The sequence below is a fragment of the Ceratotherium simum genome, chromosome 14, assembly GCF_057802395.1.
Source record: "Ceratotherium simum simum isolate JZ-2026a chromosome 14, ASM5780239v1, whole genome shotgun sequence".
Classification (NCBI taxonomy): Eukaryota; Metazoa; Chordata; class Mammalia; order Perissodactyla; family Rhinocerotidae; genus Ceratotherium; species Ceratotherium simum.
In genome coordinates, this window is record NC_141913.1 from 48,992,999 (window position 1) to 49,012,343 (window position 19,345).

General features: G+C 41.3%; 1 protein-coding gene across 11 annotated transcripts in view; it reads right to left on the bottom strand.

Annotated features, from left to right (window-relative positions):
* Positions 1-19,345, bottom strand: part of RNF152 (ring finger protein 152) — a 76,246-nt gene that overhangs the window by 16,621 nt on the left and 40,280 nt on the right. Inside the window, exons 1-2 of one of the 11 annotated variants that reach the window (XM_087439306.1) lie at positions 6,662-6,797; positions 1,939-2,109 (exon numbers count right to left, since the gene is read on the bottom strand). The exons of 5 other annotated variants lie outside the window; for them this stretch is intronic. The gene's annotated coding sequence lies outside the window, so the exon portion shown is untranslated. Of the gene's footprint in view, positions 1-1,938; positions 2,110-6,661; positions 6,922-7,598; positions 8,135-19,345 lie in introns of those variants that run through there. 5 more of the 11 variants (XM_087439310.1, XM_087439308.1, XM_087439311.1 and 2 more) reach the window with 5 other exon arrangements.

The following is a 19,345-nucleotide window of genomic DNA, read 5'->3' on the forward strand; positions in this document are numbered from 1 at the left end:
AGCCTGGATGAACAACCTGAAGGGAAGAACCATGTACAGAGAACCACAGGAAAGAGGGAGGGGTAGAGAGAGCACTGAAAGAAGACTCCCCTTCAAGTGAGCATACATATTCAATCGATCGTGCACAGGGCTTAGAACCACTAAGCAAAGAACTATCACTGCTTAGTAGACCCAGAGGGATACTGGAACCCAGGGAGCCCACAGGCCGGTCCACTGTTCTTCCTACTGCAGGGACACTGGAGAGCAAGTAAGTCAAGGGAAGGACACCAAAATTTCCTTTACTTGCACCACATCTGACCCATGTTGGCATCATCCCAGACAGCAAGGCCAGTTCTGAGCCCACGAGCCTCAAGAGATGCATGAGTTTAAGGTGGTATCTCAAGGCAGAGTCTAAAGACAGCCCAATGCCAGGGAAGGACATTCAGTCATTGCTGGGGGAAGGGTTTGCAGGCTAGGAGTTGTGCGTTGAGGACTGCGAGGCTCTCTGAGTGGGCAAGCTCCCTGGAGGGCAAAGGCCTCTTTGCTGCAGGCCCCCCTTGGCCTGCTCTTCACGTGCAGGGTACAGAAGACCTCCAAAGGCCCCAAACAAACTTCCTATGTATAAATTTGCATTTTCATCATATGAACCACTCATGTGCATTCCCCACTCCTATTTTTTACCCAACCACAAATTCCAGCACAAACTGAAACCTCAAGGCAATTTGTTTTTTAATGTTTTCCCAATGTATTTTATCTACATCAGGGAGCTACAACCTTCTTCTGTGATGGGCCAGGTAATAAGTATTTTAGTCTTTTCGGGTCATACAGGCTTTTTTGCAAATATTCAATTCTGCCATCAAAGTGTGAGAGCAATCAGACAATAATATGTCAAGGATCAGGCGAGGCTATGTCCCAATAAAACTGCCTTTACGAAAAGAGGCCACAGCTGGATTTTGCCAACAGGCCATCATTTGCTGACCCCAGAGCTACATCATTTCCTATCAGCCCTACCCTTAATCCCCTAAATGCAGTATATCACTCTGGAGACACTTATCATCAAATCAGCTTGTTGCTCTAACATTAGGTATCTCACCTGAGTTTTCTGTCAAGCTGAAGAAGGCAAAATATGTTCTTAATTTAAGGGAGACAATAAAGGAATATTAACTTTACAGATGCAATGTCTTTTTAAATGACTCTTCCCAGACAACAGAAGGAGAGTTGAGCAAAGAACACTGACAATGACCATCACCTGCCTGTCCCACCAACAGCAAGTCCTAAGACCATTAGTGAGAACGTACAGGGAGGAGTCCAAACTTTCTTCACGCTTAGAAATAGGGATCTATTACTGCAACCAATGAGCAATGATTCTGGAATTCATTATGACAGCTCCAGATGAAAGGCAAGCCCTCATGTGATGGAACTTCACAGAGACACAATGATAATGCCTCTTGATGGTCTGAACACAATTCCTGTGTTCATTCGAATAGTTATGGCAGGCCACGAAGTACCTGAACAAACTTAGATTTGTTCAGGTTAGTCTCAGCCCCGTACAGCAGCATCCTCTGATGCTTCACCTTTACCAAGAAGGGACATTGGATAAATTCCACAAACACACAGAGCATTCCTTCAAAGTGCTGCGGAACATGTATGATTTATGACGGGAGCACCCTAAGGCTGCAAGGAGACGCAGGACGGGAAAGTCTTGACCCAATTAAAAAAAAAAAAATCCTAATTGTTAAGACTCATCTACTTTCACACATTAAAAAATATATATACATATTTCTCAAGATTTCTTCAAAGTACCCAGAGAACATTCTATATGAAACATTTGAAAAGAATGACACATTAAAAACCCGGTGGGTTTTACAGATCTCTCTTTAAATAAGTCTATTCCAAAGCCATTCATAAGATTATTTTCTTTGAGGAAAGAGTGTTTATTGCTGCAATCTCCTTACCTACCGTCAATATCGATGATTCATCGCACGAATTAAGCTTCAAACTAAAGTTGCAAAGAATTCCTAAAGGCATCGGTACTAAAATTAAGCACCATGGGGAGTCGGCTGTCAGTCTGGTCATTACTTCTGCTTTTTCTTACTTCCAGCTGCAGTAACTCAAGAAGGTTGATTTTCCCTTTAGACAAGGTAAGAAGAAAAAAAACCACACTAGATACGCACATGAACAGTGGTGCGACCAAATGCCATCAATCATTAATCCATCTTTCCTAACCTAACAATAAATCCAGAAGATTTCTCCTCTTGCTTTCTTATATTTATGTTTAAGTCAACTTTGAGGTAAAATTTATCAACATTAAAATGCACATATTTTAAGCGTGCAGTTCAATGAGTTTTGACAAATGTAGGCAGCTGTGTAACCTCTACACGGATCAGGCTATTTTCATCATCCCAAAAGGTCCCTTTGTACCTCATCCAGTCCATCCTTCCTACCTCCAGCCCTCACCCCTCACAGCCACTGCTCTGCTTTCTATCTTTGAATTTGTGTATTTAAAACTCTGTCTGTAGGTATTGGTTTAGGGGAAAGCGGCAATATTCTGAGTGGACTTTCAGATGACCTAGGGCTGTGGTTTTGGAAATGAGGTGTTCATTCAAATTCAATTCACATTTCCCAGAGAGAACCCTAGAGTAACAAACACTACTCTGAATGCATTCACTCAAATATGGATTGCTTATGAGGCACTATTTCAGGTTTGGGGCATCTAAAAAGATGGAGCCCTCCCCTGCAAAAACAACCATAATAATAACTGCAACACAGTGTGATATGGGCTTAATGGGGGGTAGATATCAAGTAGAATTGTCTGTCTGGGGAAGCCAGGAAAGATTTTTCAGGAAAAGGTGGCATTGTAACATCCAAGATGAGGCTGCAGCATGTGCAAAGGCACAGAGCCCCAGATGAAGCAGGACGAGTGGTGGTTAGGAGCAGGGACCAGAGCCTGTGACCTCCCGCAAGTGACTCACATACCTTTGTAAAAGGTGATACAACAGCACCTACCTCACGGGTTGTTCAGATTAAAATGCATTAACACGTGGAAAGCACTTAGAACTGTGCCTCCCACTGGCTGGCTCTTCCTGGTACTAATCTCTGTGCGACGAGGCAGGAAAGCGAAGGCGGGCACACAGCCTGAAGGACCAGGTCTGCCACGCAGGGCAGTGGGGTTTGAGCAGAATTAACTAATCGACTAATTAAGTACAGTCCTTCCCTCCACGCTGTGAGCCCAGTGGAGACGCAGACGAAGAAACAGGTGGGGGTTAAAACATGACCTGGGCTACACTGTTCTAAAGCAAGACTGCAGGCAACCGCTGGGCCAAAGGCTGAAATGGCACTTCCTCCTCCTTCACGTTCTGGTCCCAATGAGCCGAGCAGCTGTCCCTGCAGGCTGGGGAGGGCCAGGTCACTAGGTAGCAGCAGGGGCAGAGAGCAAAACATGCCTCCAAGGAGGGCGAATAGGTCTGGAAGTGAGGAGACGGGAGTGGAGGAGAGGGGAGAAGGGGGGAGGGAGAGGAGGGGTGGGAGTTGGGGGAGAACCAAGCCAAAGCAGGGCCCTTTTCCTCCTCCTTCCAATCCTCAGAGGGGGTACTGAGAAAGGCCAAGGCCCCCGGGGGGCAAAAGCAGCAGTTCTTTCTTTGCGGGAAGAGGTGAGCACCCCAGGAATGGAGGAGCAGGCCCTCCCCTTCCTATGACCCACAGTCTGGACTTGATCCTGTAAGCAACAGGGCCTGTGAGGACTGCACAGGCGAGAAGTGTTACCATCAGAACTGCACTATCATTTTTGTTTTTACCATTTTAGCCATTTTAAAGTGTACAAGTGGCATTAAGTACATTCATGATGTGGTGTAACCATCACCACTATTTCCAGAACTTTTCCATCAACCCAAACAGAAACTCTGTACCCATTAAACAGTAACTCCCCACTTTCTCCTCCCCCCGGCCCCTGGTAACCTCTATTCTGCTGTCTGTCTCTGAATTTGCCGAGTCTAGGTACCTCATATGATGGAATCATATCACACTTGTTCTTTTGTGTTTGGCCTATTTCACTAAGCATGTTTTCAAGGTCCATCCACGTTGAAGCATGTAATCAGAATTTCATCCCTTTTTTATGGCTAATATTCCATTGTGCGTTATTTTTAAAAATTCATCTGGCAGCAGAGTGAGGAATGAATTGGCAGGGTTCAACCAAAAGGGAAGGAGGGGCCAGGCTAGAATGAAGGCAGTGGGGATGGAGAGGAGGGGGAAGAGCAAATGAAGAGGACATGGAGGTTGGTTGGAAGTTGAAAAAGAGGGGAGAGCAAAGGAGGAATGAGGAAAGATCCCCTGGTTTCTGGCTGAGGCATCTGGATGGAGGTAACATTTTTGAGGAGTGCTGCTCTGAGGAAATGCAGTGAGGGGTCTGAAGGTTACGGAGAAGGCCAACACACTCTGAATCTTGCAATTTTCTCACTACCGAAGTCCTGACTTCTACGTGAAATTTAGATAACTACTGGGAAACTAGCTTTACTACATAATTTTACTTATATGAAGTTACCTTTCACCAAGGCAATTATTAGACAATAAAGAAATAGGTATTTTCATTAATAGGGCCTATGGAAAAAATGGGGGAGGAGAAGAGACTATGAATCACAAGCATTTAAGTTTATAGAGATTAAACCTTGACAATGCTCAAATTTCTCGTCTCTGAAAAGCTACAGTAAAATACATGTAAGAGGTTCTGTGGGGCCAGCCTAGAGCTGTTTATTAGATCACCATATTGTCAAATAACGACTGTCTCTAGGCCCACAGCATTTTTTGCCTTGTAAATTCCTTTCTCTCTGAACACCGGGCTGTGATTACAGAATCAATGCTGGGAAATGCTTGATTCTCCATCTCTCCTTTTGTTGCTTATTCAATTTGAGCTCCTTCCTCCTATTGAATCAGACACATCTTTACAGATTAACGAAGCTTGCTGAGCACAGTAGATGGTACATAGTGGGCACTCATTTATTAAATAATACTCAGATAAAAGTGCATGGCTGACTCTCATTCTCTTAATATCTCGATAATAAGAATATTCAACTTTCTAAGAAGCCCAAAACTGAAAGGTGAGGTTATGAATTATCTACATTTTTATATCCAAGATCATGCACAACGTATTTAAGCCACAAGGAAAAAGAAATAAGCAATTTAGGACACACTGCTCACCTCCTACTCTCACCAAGCACTCTCAAGGCAAAAAACACTGTAAAAATACAATTTCTATGTCAGATAGAAAGTAATGATTAATTTTATTTAAAAACTTTACATGTAAATGACTTCAGTAGAAAAATAAGTTTTCTTCTTAAATGTTCAAGCTTAACGGTCTCGTCATCAAATAAACAATTTACTTCCAAACTTTTTAAATTATGTAACCTTTTTAGAATACAAATACATATTCTAAATATAGTCTGTATGTGTGGGGATATGTGTGTCATGATCTACAAGTAGATTTATATATATAGGCCACATAAAACCCAGTTCATTTTTTTAAAAGTAACAAAGACAATTCCTGTCTTAAACTGATTTTGTTATGGAGTTATTGCAATTATTCTTCATAACATCAAATATATTCAATTTTAGGGGAAGTAAAATAGTCAAGTCATATTTTTAAACAATTGACAGTGACTATCTGAATTAATCAGTAATGACCAAGACTTAATAGTAATTTCTATCAATGACTTTTGCAATATCCTTTCAATGTTTTTTTTGGTTGGAGTAAAGTCATTCTAAAGCATTTTGCATTTGAACAAGTAGGAAAGTCCGTATCGTTATTTACAATATGTGGATATTTAATTTTTTGTTTTAAGCACACAGGTATACACATACTACTTAACTAAAACTACTTAAAACAAAAATATCTACCTATATTTTTACAGTACAGAATATTTATTTGTCCTAAGCTAGTAGTTTTAAAGTAATCAATGTCTTGTTTGTTGAAAACCACTATTCCAATTCAGTAAGATGAAATATTTCCCAAATGGCCATATACCAACATATTAAATTAAGCCTGTTTATCAGTAACTTACTGAGTTTCAGCTTTTATTTCCTTTGTGAAAAAATTCTCAATAGCTTACCTTTCTTAGAAGAGTCACAAAATGAATCTAATAACAGTTAAGTTAATATTTTTTAAATTACCCAAATTCTACCTTTGCATTTAAAACAGTTTGATTTAGCAAGCACGCATTCTGTAAGTAGAAAACAAATTAAAATAGAGTCTTCCGTGCCAGGAAATAAAACTGATAGGATTTTAGAAAACACCCCTATATGGAGCCCACCTGTATTAGGTCTTGCCTGATACAAAGAAAGTGCTTTCAATCACCAAATAGTAATTTGCCAGAGCTGACAATGCTGAGCTTTTGTCAGTCTGCTCTCAGAGTACCTGTAACAACACAGTAAATCTCTACCTGCTTAATTCAAGATATTTAAGAAAACAGAAGAAATGGTACAGCACATCAAGTCACTGTGCCGGTTAAGCAATGGCAGCGAGCTTCCATCCATTCCTGATTCTATGTTTCTAGTAAACTTTACTGACTTTACCAACAGAGAAAATAGCCATTTCCTTGCTTTATGCATATTCTGACACTTTTCATAGAGATGTAGAAATAATAGGAGTAGAACAACAAATACAGATTTAAATGAAAATAGATTTCTCACAAACCATTAGCTGATGTAGGTCACGAGAGTCAGGTTCAATTGGTTCATTGAGACAGCCAGTCTATTTCAGAAAATACTTCTCTGCTCTAGAGTTATTGAGTAACTTAAACTAAAACAAGGTCAAATTTAACCTACATTTAAAGGAGAGCAGAGGTAGCAAAGCCTCAAAGAAATTCAAATCTCAGGTGATTCACGTGCCCCACCTCTGCAGCTGCAAATCCAGTTCCAGCTTCCACCAGGAACTCCTGTCCTTCAAATGATCGCTTTCACTGTCGCAGCTCCCCCATGGCCCCGCCTACTGGAATATCAATGAGACCACAGAACCAGACTCACACACAAACACGGCTTCCTGAGGAAGTGATTCTCTAGCTATCATCACTGACACGAGGGCCGTCTGTTAGTCTGTCTGTTTTTCTTTAGCTGATGGGAAACATTCTGAGGGCTCTCAGGGCCAAAGAGACAATGCATTTTTAAAATGCCATCTACTGGGGCTTTGGGGGAAAAATAAATAAATAAATAAAATTATAAAATAAAATAAAATAAAAATAAAATTCCATCTATCCCTGAAGCTGGATTATAATAAGTAGATAAAAGAGACAAACATCGTGACAATAATTTGAAGAGATTTTTCTTTCTGTCCATCAATCCAGAATGGGGAAATACAGCACCCAGGACCCCTCACAGTTATGGCTACTTTCATAATCTGATTTCCATTTGCATTAAAAAAAAATCAGTTTTATCCACAAGATAAAATATCACATATATTGGGAACACCAACTCCTTTGATTGTGAGTGTGGTCAGCAAAAAGCTAATGCAAAACTGCTCTATTTCACAAATCAGCAAGTCATCATTCATGCAATCAGCCATCCAATGCCATCCAATGATTTATTCAGCACCCACTATGCACCAGGAGCAAGTGATGTGGCCCTTGGTTACTTACCCAATCTTCTTTTTGTCATGCCCTGGCTTGAATCCCACACTCCAGCCACTCTGAGCCACTTAACACTTCTCTAAAATTAACGTGCCTCTCTCGCTTCTAAGCCTGTGCAGACACATGCTTCTCTTAGCTTGGAATGCTGTCTCTCTCTTTTTTTGACCAGGAAAAATTCAGCCCAAATGTCCATCACTAACTCCAAGAAGTCTTCCCTTACCCCTCTAGCTGGGTTAGATGTCACTTCTAAGGGTTCTCCGAGGACCCCTTTCTATAATGATCATTTTCTGTTTAGTTGTGTGTCTCTCCCACTGGAAAGTGAGTTCCTTAAGAGCAGGGGAATCGACATACTCATCCGTGTTTGGCCAAGTGAAGGGTTCAATGGACTCCTCTTTACCTGTATCCCCCCAACTAGACCGCAGACCCTGAGGACAGGGATCTGGTCTGTCTCCTACTCTTTCCCCAGTGCCTAAGGAATGACTGTGTGGGAGATCAAGATTTGGCCACCCTGAAATCTCTTTACCTTGGTTGTTTTCTCTGAGGGACATCTGACCTCCTCTACTACCTGCGTAAAGAATTTGACATAGTAACTCCTTCCTGGAACAGATCTGCTATCTGATGGCTGTAATATAATGTAAAATAGATGTTACAATAGAAAAGGCATCAACAAGCCCATCTTATGTCTCTCTGGCCACATTCTCTGGATGGCCCTGCGAGGAGTTGCCAGACAAACATTTACATTTATAAGGGAAATCTCCATTTGTAAAGGTATCTCCCTCTCTGTATTGGGAAGAGGGGGGATGGCCTCATTTCTAGAGACTTATCAGTGTGGAAGGTGAGGCCTTAAATCTGCATAATAACCTTACTCTTGTTTACTGTGCTTTAGTGGTAATCTCCTGTAACTGACTCCCCCCACCCCCAACATCCTCCTTTGTCATTGGCTGAACATGGTATTTAAGAAGAGAATTTCGGCTATTGTGTTGAGAAACGCAGTGTCCCTGCTTTCTCCCATGTATACGTGTTATTAAACTTGGTATTATTTTCTCCTGCTAACCTGTCTTGTTAATTATTTGGCCAGCCATAAGAACCTTAAGGGAAAGGGCAGAGGGAGATTCTCCCTCTCTCCTGGCAACTGGCATTCAGTAAGAGCTTAGCAAATGCTTGTAGAATGACTAAAAACTAACTAAAATCAGGCCATTTTTGAAAAATTAAGGCTATATGGTCACCAGTATATGTAGGCAATTCAGAAATCATGCACATGACACGGTTCATGCATTAACAGAATGTTTTTATTTACCTCCTCCTAGAATGGTAAGTTAGTTAAAAGAATAGTTACTGTGTAGGTAACTAAACTTAGATGTTAAACTAGTACTTCTACAAAATAATTTGAATCCATGCCTCATAATGTCCACTGAAGACCAAATAAATCAGTGTCTGGGGGTGGGGTCCCAAAGTAAATATCTGCAAAATCTCCCTGGGTGATTGTGATGTCAATTGAGGGTTGAGAGCCACTGTTAATTCCTTACTCTAAAAAGGACGCTAACAATCTACCCCAAACAGGCACTCGCACACTGCTCTCGGGAGAACAAAACAGTAAGAGGGGAATGTGTCATTATCTAACAAAGCCACATATGACTTTACCTTTTGACCCAGGGATTCCACTTTTAAGTATTCACTCTGAAAATACACCTCCATAAATACAAAATAACATATTCACAAGGTAATTCATTTCACCACTACTGCAATAGCAATATGCTAGAGAAAAACAAATCTAAATCCCCATTCACAGAAACTAATTTAGCTGATGGGTAACATTCCGAGGACTCTCAGGGCCAAAGGGTCTCTGCATTTTTAAATGGCTATCCACTCAATGGAGTAGCATGCAGTTGTACAAAAGGAGGAGGAAGATGTCTATGAACTGCTTTGAGATGACAGCCAGCTTATATTGTTAAGTGAAAAAAAAAAAAAAAAACCCAAGATGAAAGAAGGGGAGTAAGAATATATATTTGCTTATTTTTACAATAATAACCAAATAATAAACCAATTAATATAAATGGTCATCAATGAGGAAGTGGGCGGGAACAGACAGGAAGGACAGGGAAGTGAGGCCTCTCTCAGAGTATCTTTTATACAGTTGTGACTTTTGATTCATGTAAAGGTTTTACATATCAAAAAAAATAAATTAAATCAAAAGGATGAACAAAATCAAGCCCTAAAATTAAATATAAACAGAAACAAGTGAAACTGACAACATAACCACATTCACATAACTTTTGAACATAAGCATCCTGAACATCCTTAGTAGGATACATTCTTTCATAGTAATTAATAATAATAATAAAAACTGCCAAGCAATCTTGAACTTTACTTGGTTTGTTGTTGGTATGGGTGCTAGTGTAGTCATAATTCTGAAACGATTTTCTACATGCTATATGCTAAAACAAATAAGCAATTATATTGATGTTGTTAGGAAACAAGGTTTTCTCCCTGTGGGAGAAGGGAGATAAAAATTGGAATGAGGGAAGGTGAGAAAGATCATAGTTGTGTTGAATTTAAATTGGAACCATCAGAATACAATCATGATTTTAAATAATAGATACATATTTCTAAGCTTTGTCCACTGAAAAGGCCTAGAAAAAATGACATTCCAGTAACAAACGAGCACGCTTAGTTCCTAGATCTTGGTTTCTAAATACCATTTCTCTCTAAAAAAAGAACCTGACATCCTCAGAAAATGCCTGATTCTAGGTCTGGGGCAGGGAAATTACAAAGTGACCCTGATCATCCTACAGTGCCATCAAGTAAGAATGATGGGCACATGTCAAAAGGCCACAGGAATCAGCATGAAGATGCTCAAATGCACTGGCCAATTTTGGCAACATTTGAACAGAAAAAAGAATGATGGTGCTATGGAGTGAATGTTTGTGTCTCCCCAAAATTGAAGGTCTAACCCCTGATGTGACAGTATTTGGAGGGGGGCCTTTGGGAGGTAATTAGGTTTAGATGAGGTCACGATTGTGGAGCCCCTACAATGGGATCGGTCCCTTATAAGGAGGAAGAAACCAAAGCCCTCTCTCTCTCCACCATGTGAGGATACTGCGAGAAAGCAGACATCTGCAAACCAGGAAGAGAGCTTTTGCCAGGAAGTAAATCTACCAACACCTTGATCTTGGACTTCCCAGCCTCCAGAACTATGAGAAGTAACTGTTAGTTTAACCACTCAGTCTATGGTATTTTGTTATGGCATCCTGAGCTGACTAAGACAGAGGTAACGTTTTATAAGACATTGAATTAAAAAAAGAATCTGTGACTCCACAGTGACACTCAAAGGGAAAAAAATATAGAAAGAGACAGGGAACAAAAGAGAGGAATGCAGGGGGTGAACTTTTCTGTTTTCATTGACAAACGTTAGCTTATATATGAAAAATGATTGATTAAATTTTAACAACTACCATTTTGCCATCTCCAATGTAGTGACTGATTTAGGCAAAGATCATCAATAGATGCTAAAATCATTGAGTGAAAGGTTGTTGAAAGACAGGATATTTACTTACCTCAAAGTATCAGCTCACAGATTGCTTATTAAATGGTAAAAAGTCATCTTTACAATGGAGATCCGGCAGATATCATCACCTTAACCATCTAATTTAGCACCCCCCCAATAATGGAATAGATTGATGTCACGTGCCTTCTGTGGTGACGCAGTGGGAAGATCACAACATCTCTTACGAGGTAAAGTGCCAAAGCGTTCATCTTGAATTTAATCATGAGAGAACGAGACATGCAGGGCTGGTACGGGCTCCTCAAAACTGTCAATATCATGGAAAGGGAAACAAAAGCAAGGAGACTGTTCTAGATTATAAGAGACTAAGGAGACGTGGTAACTAAATATGATGCATGGATGGGATCCAGGACTGGGGTGGGAGAGACTCTGCAGTGATAAAGGACATTTTTGAAAATGGACTGTATACTAGATGATATTACTGAGCTAATGGTGAACTTCTTGGGTGTGATGATGTTGTGATTTTGTAGGTGAATGTCCTTGTTCTCAGGAGATACATGTTGGAAGTACCCTGGGGTGACGTATCATGATGCCTGCAAATGTGGCAAAATGTTAAAACTCATCTCCATTCCATCTATTTAGTTATTCCTTCTATTTCTAAGATTAGAGGTGCGAGAAAGCCCCAATGCAGCTAAAGCAAGCCTCTCACACTTCTAGAAAGGCTGCCAATCGCCCTTTAAAAACTTGTGTGAGGATCTACAAAAATAAAACTTCCTATTATGGGCTGAATTGTACCCTCCAAATTCCTATGTCAAAATCCTAACCCCCAGTACCCCAGAATGTGACTGTATCTGGAGATAGGGCCTTTAAAGAGGTGATTAAGTTAAAATGAGACAATTAGGTGGTCCCAATCCAACATGACTATGCCCTTATAAGAAGGGGAAATTGGGGTGCAGACAGGTATTTGAAGACCCTGTGAAGACACAGGGGAAAGATGGCCATCTAGTAATCAAGGAGACAGTCCTCAGAAGAAACCAACCCTGCTGACACCTTGATCTCAGACTTCTAGCCCCCAGAATTGCAAGCAAATAAATTTCTGCTATTTAAGCCACCCAATCTGTGCTACTTTGTTATAGCAGCTAAGCAAACTAATACACTGACTTTGGGCTTTTCTTGATTAATTTTCTCTTTTGCCAGGCCAAGTATCTAGCACAGTTCCTGGCTCATAGCACCCACGTGTAGTTTTTCCTAGGGACTTTGCAGGGGTGGCACACAAGGTCCTTCGGTCCAACCCCCATTTATCACACAGGCCCCATCTCCCACCCCCACATCCTCCCCTAGGCTCCAGGACACCCTCCAATTCCTGGTTCCTCGCCTGTGCGCCCTTCTTTGAAGAAACACACACACTGTTCCTCCTGACTTGAAGGCTTCCCTCCACAACCCTTACAAACTTGGGGCTCCTTCCTCCCCAATTCCTCAGCCCTTTATCAGCCCGTATTAAACCCCTTCCCACACTGCATTCTAACTACTCGTTCACTCACAACTCTTCCCCCAGACTTTGGCTCCTCTAGGGCAGGAAACACAAATTCTTTATCTTTGTAAAGCACAGTATTTAAGCACATGCTTGGCATCATTTCTTCGGTGAATTAAATTAACATGAAACACAAACAATCCTACACGTTTGATTTCAGACTCTTCTGGCTTTTCATTTACTTGGCATGTTCAAGGGACCAGAACAGCAATCACAAAAAGGACTCTAAAGATCAGCCCTGTAACCAAAGGTGGAGGAATAATACTTAAATTCTCACACTGCAGCCTGGACTTGGAGCCAGCCAGATTTTCATTAGCATTAGCAGGAATGAATCTCAGAGAACCAAGATTAAATGAAATGTACCTCTGTGAGCTCAAATCAACCTCTCCTTCTGGAATAAACTGTTGTAATCCTTCCAAAGTTCCTGGCAAACCACCTCTCCCGCCACCCTTCCTGCCCAACTTGGCCCCAGAGCATCTATAGATAGCCACAGAGCGTCCCCAGAGAGCACTAACATTCACGGCTGGGAAGAGATGGATGAACTGCCATTTACTAGGATGGCAGTGGAGGGTCCAGCAAAGGACAGCACACGGATGGATGCAGGTCTGCTGTTCAAAGCCCCACTCGAGGTCCCTGCTTTCACCTCCATATCCAGATCTATCAGTCTTTGAACCCATCCTTTTCTCATGACTCAACTCCTTGCCTCCCATTTACTCCCTCCTGGGGAAGCTTCGCTCTTTTGTAGGTTGGTGCTCCTTTATCCTAAACTGACTAATTCCCATCTGTTTCTTCGTCCTTCTTGTCCCTACTAAAACCTGCTTCTCTGCTAAAAACAATACAAGCTGCCAATTTATTCTCAACCTTCCTCACCCATCTGCACTCCAAGCCGACCTTTGCCATCATTTTCCATATCTTCAATAAAGACAATGATTACCCATAGGACCCCAGCTCATTGCAAAAAACAAATAACTTCCCCCTCCCCAGACCATTTGATAGTAAGCTGCAGACCCGAGGTCTCATTATTCCTGTATGCTCAAAGTATTTCCTACATAACTGCAGTAAAACCATTAAAATCAGGAAATTAGCACTGGTACACTACTACCAGAGACTCCATTCAATTTCACTAAATGTCCTAATAATGCAAAGGGATAAACTCCAGGGTCACATGTTGTATTTACTTGTCATGTTTGTTTATTATTCTTCAATCCGGAACAGTTTCTCAGTCTTCCCTTGACTTTTATAACCTTGACAGTTTGAAGATCACTGGAACTTATTTTGTAGAATGTCCCTCAATTTGAGTTTGTCTGATGTTTTCTCATGAATAGATTCAGGTTTACATTTTTTTGGCAAGGAGAGGGGAGATATTACAGTAGTGCTGCTGTAATTTTCTCATTCCACCCAGCAAGTGGTTGTGTTAGATTAACTTGATCACTTTTGCCTCCCAGGTTTCTCCAATATAAAGTTACTCTTTAATTTCCCCCTTTTGTATTTAACAAGTATTTTGTGGAGAGAGACTCAATATAAATATCTTGTTCCTTATCAAACTTTGGCCCACTAATTTTAGCAAGCTTTAAAATTTCTTGCCGGAATTGATTATAACATGATAGTTGCCAAATGACGATTTTTAATTGTACCCTTTCTTCTGCATTTATTAGCTGACATTCTATTGAAGGTAGAATGTCCTCTTGTCCTTACTTATTTTATTCATGTTAGTATGGACTCATCGATTTTATATTCAATGAGTTATGATCCATTACTGCTATATTTATTTTGCTGCTGAAAATACCCCAGGTTTTGCTATTGGGAGCTCCTTAGCTGTCTCCTGTGTCCCTTTGACATGTCCCCATCATTCACTGAGCACTTCCTTACTTTGTGGCACAAAAAGATGTTTTAGGCTCATCTTATGCTTACCCTGTCCCAGGCCCAGAATCAGCCATTTCTCCAAGGAGCCCTGGTTCCTTTCAGTGCAGAATGGCATTTAGAAACCAAGATCTGGGTAATCGGTGTGCTCATGGCCATCGGGTATCACTGCTCCCAGACCCTATCAATGGACACAGCTAGGAAATATATGTAACCTCTGAGCTCTACTTGAGATGTCCAAAGTCTTGCTCCCCTAAAGTAGACAAGCCCCAATATCCGTAAAATCCCCTAGGATCCTGCAATTTGGACTGGTTTGTCTTTTCTGCATAACCCACAACCCCAAGAAGCTGTGCCTACAAAGTGGGGGTCTTCTTCTGTCTCTCACAGCTCCTCTTCCTCCTCTTCCAAAGCCCCACACTCTGGTCTGGGGGCTCCTACTTCCATCTGATGTGTCATCCTTAGTCTCTCTCTTTGCCATATTACTTTGTGTGTTTGCTTCTCACTTCTTAGCTTCCTGGGTGGACTTTCAGAGTCCCTGGGTCCCAGGCAGCCTGAGAGCCAGTCCTGCACACAACTTCATCCCAGCTCCCAGAACCCAGGACCCTGGGGACCTGTTTGTCCCAGAAGAGAACCCTCCCATTGAAAAACAGCACTAAAAAGTATTACCATTCTTAATAGTGATAGTCCATCTTATCCTACATTAATCTCTAATGGATAAAAACAGTTTTAGGTGGTGTAGCAAAGTAATATATACCTTTTTAGGTTGTGGGGGTGATATTTTGGTCCCAAGGTCAGTTCTCCTCAGTTAGTCTTACATTTCTGAGCTTCTTGCCTTTCTCTACCTCTGAAAGCATGCTTTTCTAAAAGCACAATTGTTATTTCTCCTTTTACTGATCTACCCAGCTTCTATCCCCAGAAGCAGGTGTCCATCTAGGTAACCTAGAGATAACATAAATCTTGTGGTTCCTACTACCTACTGTAGGAGCCTGGTATGGGGTGAGAAAAACCCAGAGTACATGAAACAGCCATTTATGGGAATGATAATCAGAAGCCAGTCTCAGGCCACTTTAGATTCCATCTTCTGCTTTTTAGAAATTCCTACAGGGTTCCACACATGATGGATGTTTAATAACACTGTCAGGCTAACTAGCAGTGATTTCTAGTGAGTACCCATAAAAAGTCACTACAAAGGGCTATAATTTTGGACCTTAGAGCTTTCATTTTTCCAAGGTGGGAGAGGCATGTAATAAATATCTCCAGAACCACAATGTGATCTGACACTAGCTATTAAGGCTCAAGGAACCAATATCCATGAAATAGTCCCTTAACCATTAATAATAGTTATAAAATGTCATATCCCACAGCTGTGCTATGCTGCAAATCTTATATTCTTTATTTAAGAATAAACAAATAAATGAGCACAAGCTGAGTCTGACTTTTTTTGGTGTAGGGTAGTGAGATCTCCGTAACCATTGTTTCAAAGATGAATCCATGAATTCTGAGTCAATTGAGACCTCCCTTTTCTAGCCTAATGATTCTTAACTTTTTGGGGTTACAAACCATTCTAAGAAAGTGATGAAGGGTATATACCCCTCTACCTCTGAGAGGGTTGAAGTGCAGAAAAATACACATATGTATACAAACAGAATTGTGCTTATAACTTCATGGAGTTTGATCACTGAACCCCAGGTGACAAACTCCTGCCCTAGGCCAGTGCTTCTCAAACTTTAATGTGCCAATGAATCACCAATGCTGCTTTGATGGGCAAAGTTCTAGAACAGAGGTCAACATACTTTTTCTGTACATGGACAGATGGTAAATTTTTTAGGCTTTGTGGGCCATACAGTATCTGTTACAACTACTCAACACTGTCATTGTAGCAGAAAGCAGCCATATACAACATGCAAACAAATGGACATGCCTGTGTTCCAATAAAACTTTATTTACAGAAACAGGAGGCGGGCTGGATTTGGCTCGAGACCTATACTAGAAGGTATTATTTTTAAAGCCAGCACAAGGGATGTAGCAGCAAATCACAAAATTAAATTCAGTTCTGATTTTTTTTTCACATTTATTTTTACCACAAGTTTATCATATTCACTTTTTTATTTACTTAACCAACAATTTCCATTACTACATTTTTTCCTACTGAACAATCTGTTATGAACAAGCCATTGTTCCATTTTCCAGGCAACACAATGAGGGTCAGAATAATTCCACGTTATAAACATTTCCTGAAAGACCCTTTGTGGCCTAGTTTTCTAACTCGCAGCACAGTTCTACTAATTGACAGCTGACCACATGCCAGACGAAAAAACAACACATTCTTTCGTGTTCCAAGCAGCCCGTTTCTCTTCTGCAGGCCACTGTCATTTCTCTAACAAGGCTGGCAGCTGTCAGACTCAGGCCAACAGTCACAAGGGCTTTGTTTCCCCAGAGATTTGTTTTCATAAAAATTAGGACTCACACGAGGCTCTTCGCGGGCCTAGCCCTTCCTTCATGGCAGAGGTCAAATGCCTGACTATTGAGCGCCTTCCTGGGTGAGCTTCCCCGAGTCACTTCCTGTTTCTGGACTGGTTCTGGCAGCCCCCTTCAACCACAGCCATCTGACTCCACAGAACGGAAGCGGGTTTTCCTCCCAAGTGTCCTGCATTTAAAGTACAGACCTGGCCAGGTGCCTGCTGACCTGCTCTCTGGGAAGGATTTTAGAATGGCCCATGCAGGCACGCACCACGGGTACCTCGACAACTGTTTCTGAGTGGTTGAGAAAACCATTTTCTTTTTTTAACTCATGCACACCACCCTAACAGAAGAGCCAGCTCTAGCTAGAAATGACATGGGTCGATGGTGTGTTTCTAACCATTTTCACTCATTTCTCAAGTCAAGCCTCACCAAATTAGATATTAACTTTCTCCAGGATTGTCGGCTATTGTTTAAAAACCAATAGTATGTGGGTGTCTAAAAAGCACAAAGTGTAAAACTCTACAAAGCACAAATGACGCTTAGCAACTTGTTTGAAAGCCAAAGTCTCACACAACTAATCTGAAAAGAGTTACGAGTAACAGAACATTGAAAATCATAAAAGCAATACCCCACTGTCACCCTTCCTACTGTCAGCCTTTGCGATGGCAAAGGACATTCATTGTCTCAATCTGGTGAAATAAGCCACACTGGCTCAGGTGTTTTTTGTGTACTTGTTTTGTTGTTCATGTATGAGAAACATATTCAGGATGGTAGGATATTCACAGCAGCACCTTTTGCCTAGAAGATAAGCTTCTTTTTCTAAATAACTAGCACAAAGAGTCCAACAAATTATTCATGTTGCATCTACCCAATAACTCTAGAGGTTATGAGACAATATAGTCATGTGCCACATAATGACATTTCGGACAATGAACCACATATACGATGGTGGTCCCATAAGATTAGTACCATATAGCCTAGGTGTGTAGTAGGCTATACCATCTAGGTTTGTGTAAGTGCACTCTGTGATGTTTGCACAACAAAACTGCCTAATGATGGATTTCTCAGAAGGTATCCCTGTCATTAAGTGACACATGACTGTAAAAGTAATGATAACATGGGCCTGCAGGTCATATGTGCTTACAACTTGTATCTCCAATGAGGGCAACAAGATGTAGTGAATCTTGATTTCTCAAGAGAATGTGCAAAATGCATTTTATTCTCTTTTTAAAGGCTCTGATGACCTTTAGATATTCACAATGGCCTTGCAAAAAGATATTTATTCACCCACTCACTCTAATGATGAACAATTTATGTAGGGCAACTAACAAAGAGTCTATCTCATTCATTTTATTCCCTCTGTTCCTCCCTGGGGCCATAAGTGGATACAAGGGCAGAAAAATGTTGGTGACACTGTAAGATTTTTATTCTAGCAGGGAGGCTGGGTTAAGGTGATTTTCTTATTCACTTGTAAAGGTGACAGTTTGGGCTGGGCTGTGTAAGCAGGGAAATGTTAGGGATCTCAGATAAAACCTGGCTAAACAATGAAGATGGTTCAGAGTGCGAGACTTCTCACCAAGCCCACACGTCAGCCCACGCCAGCTAGGCATAGAGTGCATACGATTCAGGCCACCACTCAAACCAAGCGGGCCACCTGGGAGCTTTTGTGCTAGAAAACATCAACCTTTCATCTGTTTAGATGCTCAAGTTTGAAGTTTATAGTGAAAAAGTTTCTTCTCTTTCAATAGGTTTTGAGAGTTGTTCTATCACTTCATCTTAAATGGATAGATACATTCATACATTAAGACACTGCTCAGTTTATGTGACTACCCTCTAATGCACTCACACTGCCCACTCCTTGAGAAACTGGCTTCCTATAGCAGAGGCAGCCCAGCCGACAGTCCTCCCAATTAAAACCGTCCTCCCAGTAATCATTTGCATTTGGTGAACGTGACCCTGCCCACTCAAAAATTTAGCCAATGCACACTTTATAATTCTCAATCCAACCAGGCTCACTCTTGTTTGTAGCTTTTGCCTAACCTTTAAGAAAATTCCAAAAAACTATCTTGGAGAGTAGCTATGGTATCATGAATAGAAAGTCAAAGTTGCAAGAGTCATTTAGCACCAAAGATGGACCACTTCTGTCTACCCTGGAGCCACTTCTCTTCCCTCCCCAACCACTGCACCTGAGCAATCTCATCTACTCCAATCCCAGCCCCACCTTGGACCTTGGTTTGTGCTGTTCCTGCTGCCAAGAGCCTTCTTCCCTACTTCCTTGGCTGGACAATTCTTTGGCTTAGAGGTTGAGGTAGGGTGAAAGGTGGTCCCAAACAGACCGATGCACGCTCGTGGAGCACCTGCTCCTTCCTTTTCCTCACTTCTTCTCCCACGTAATTCTTA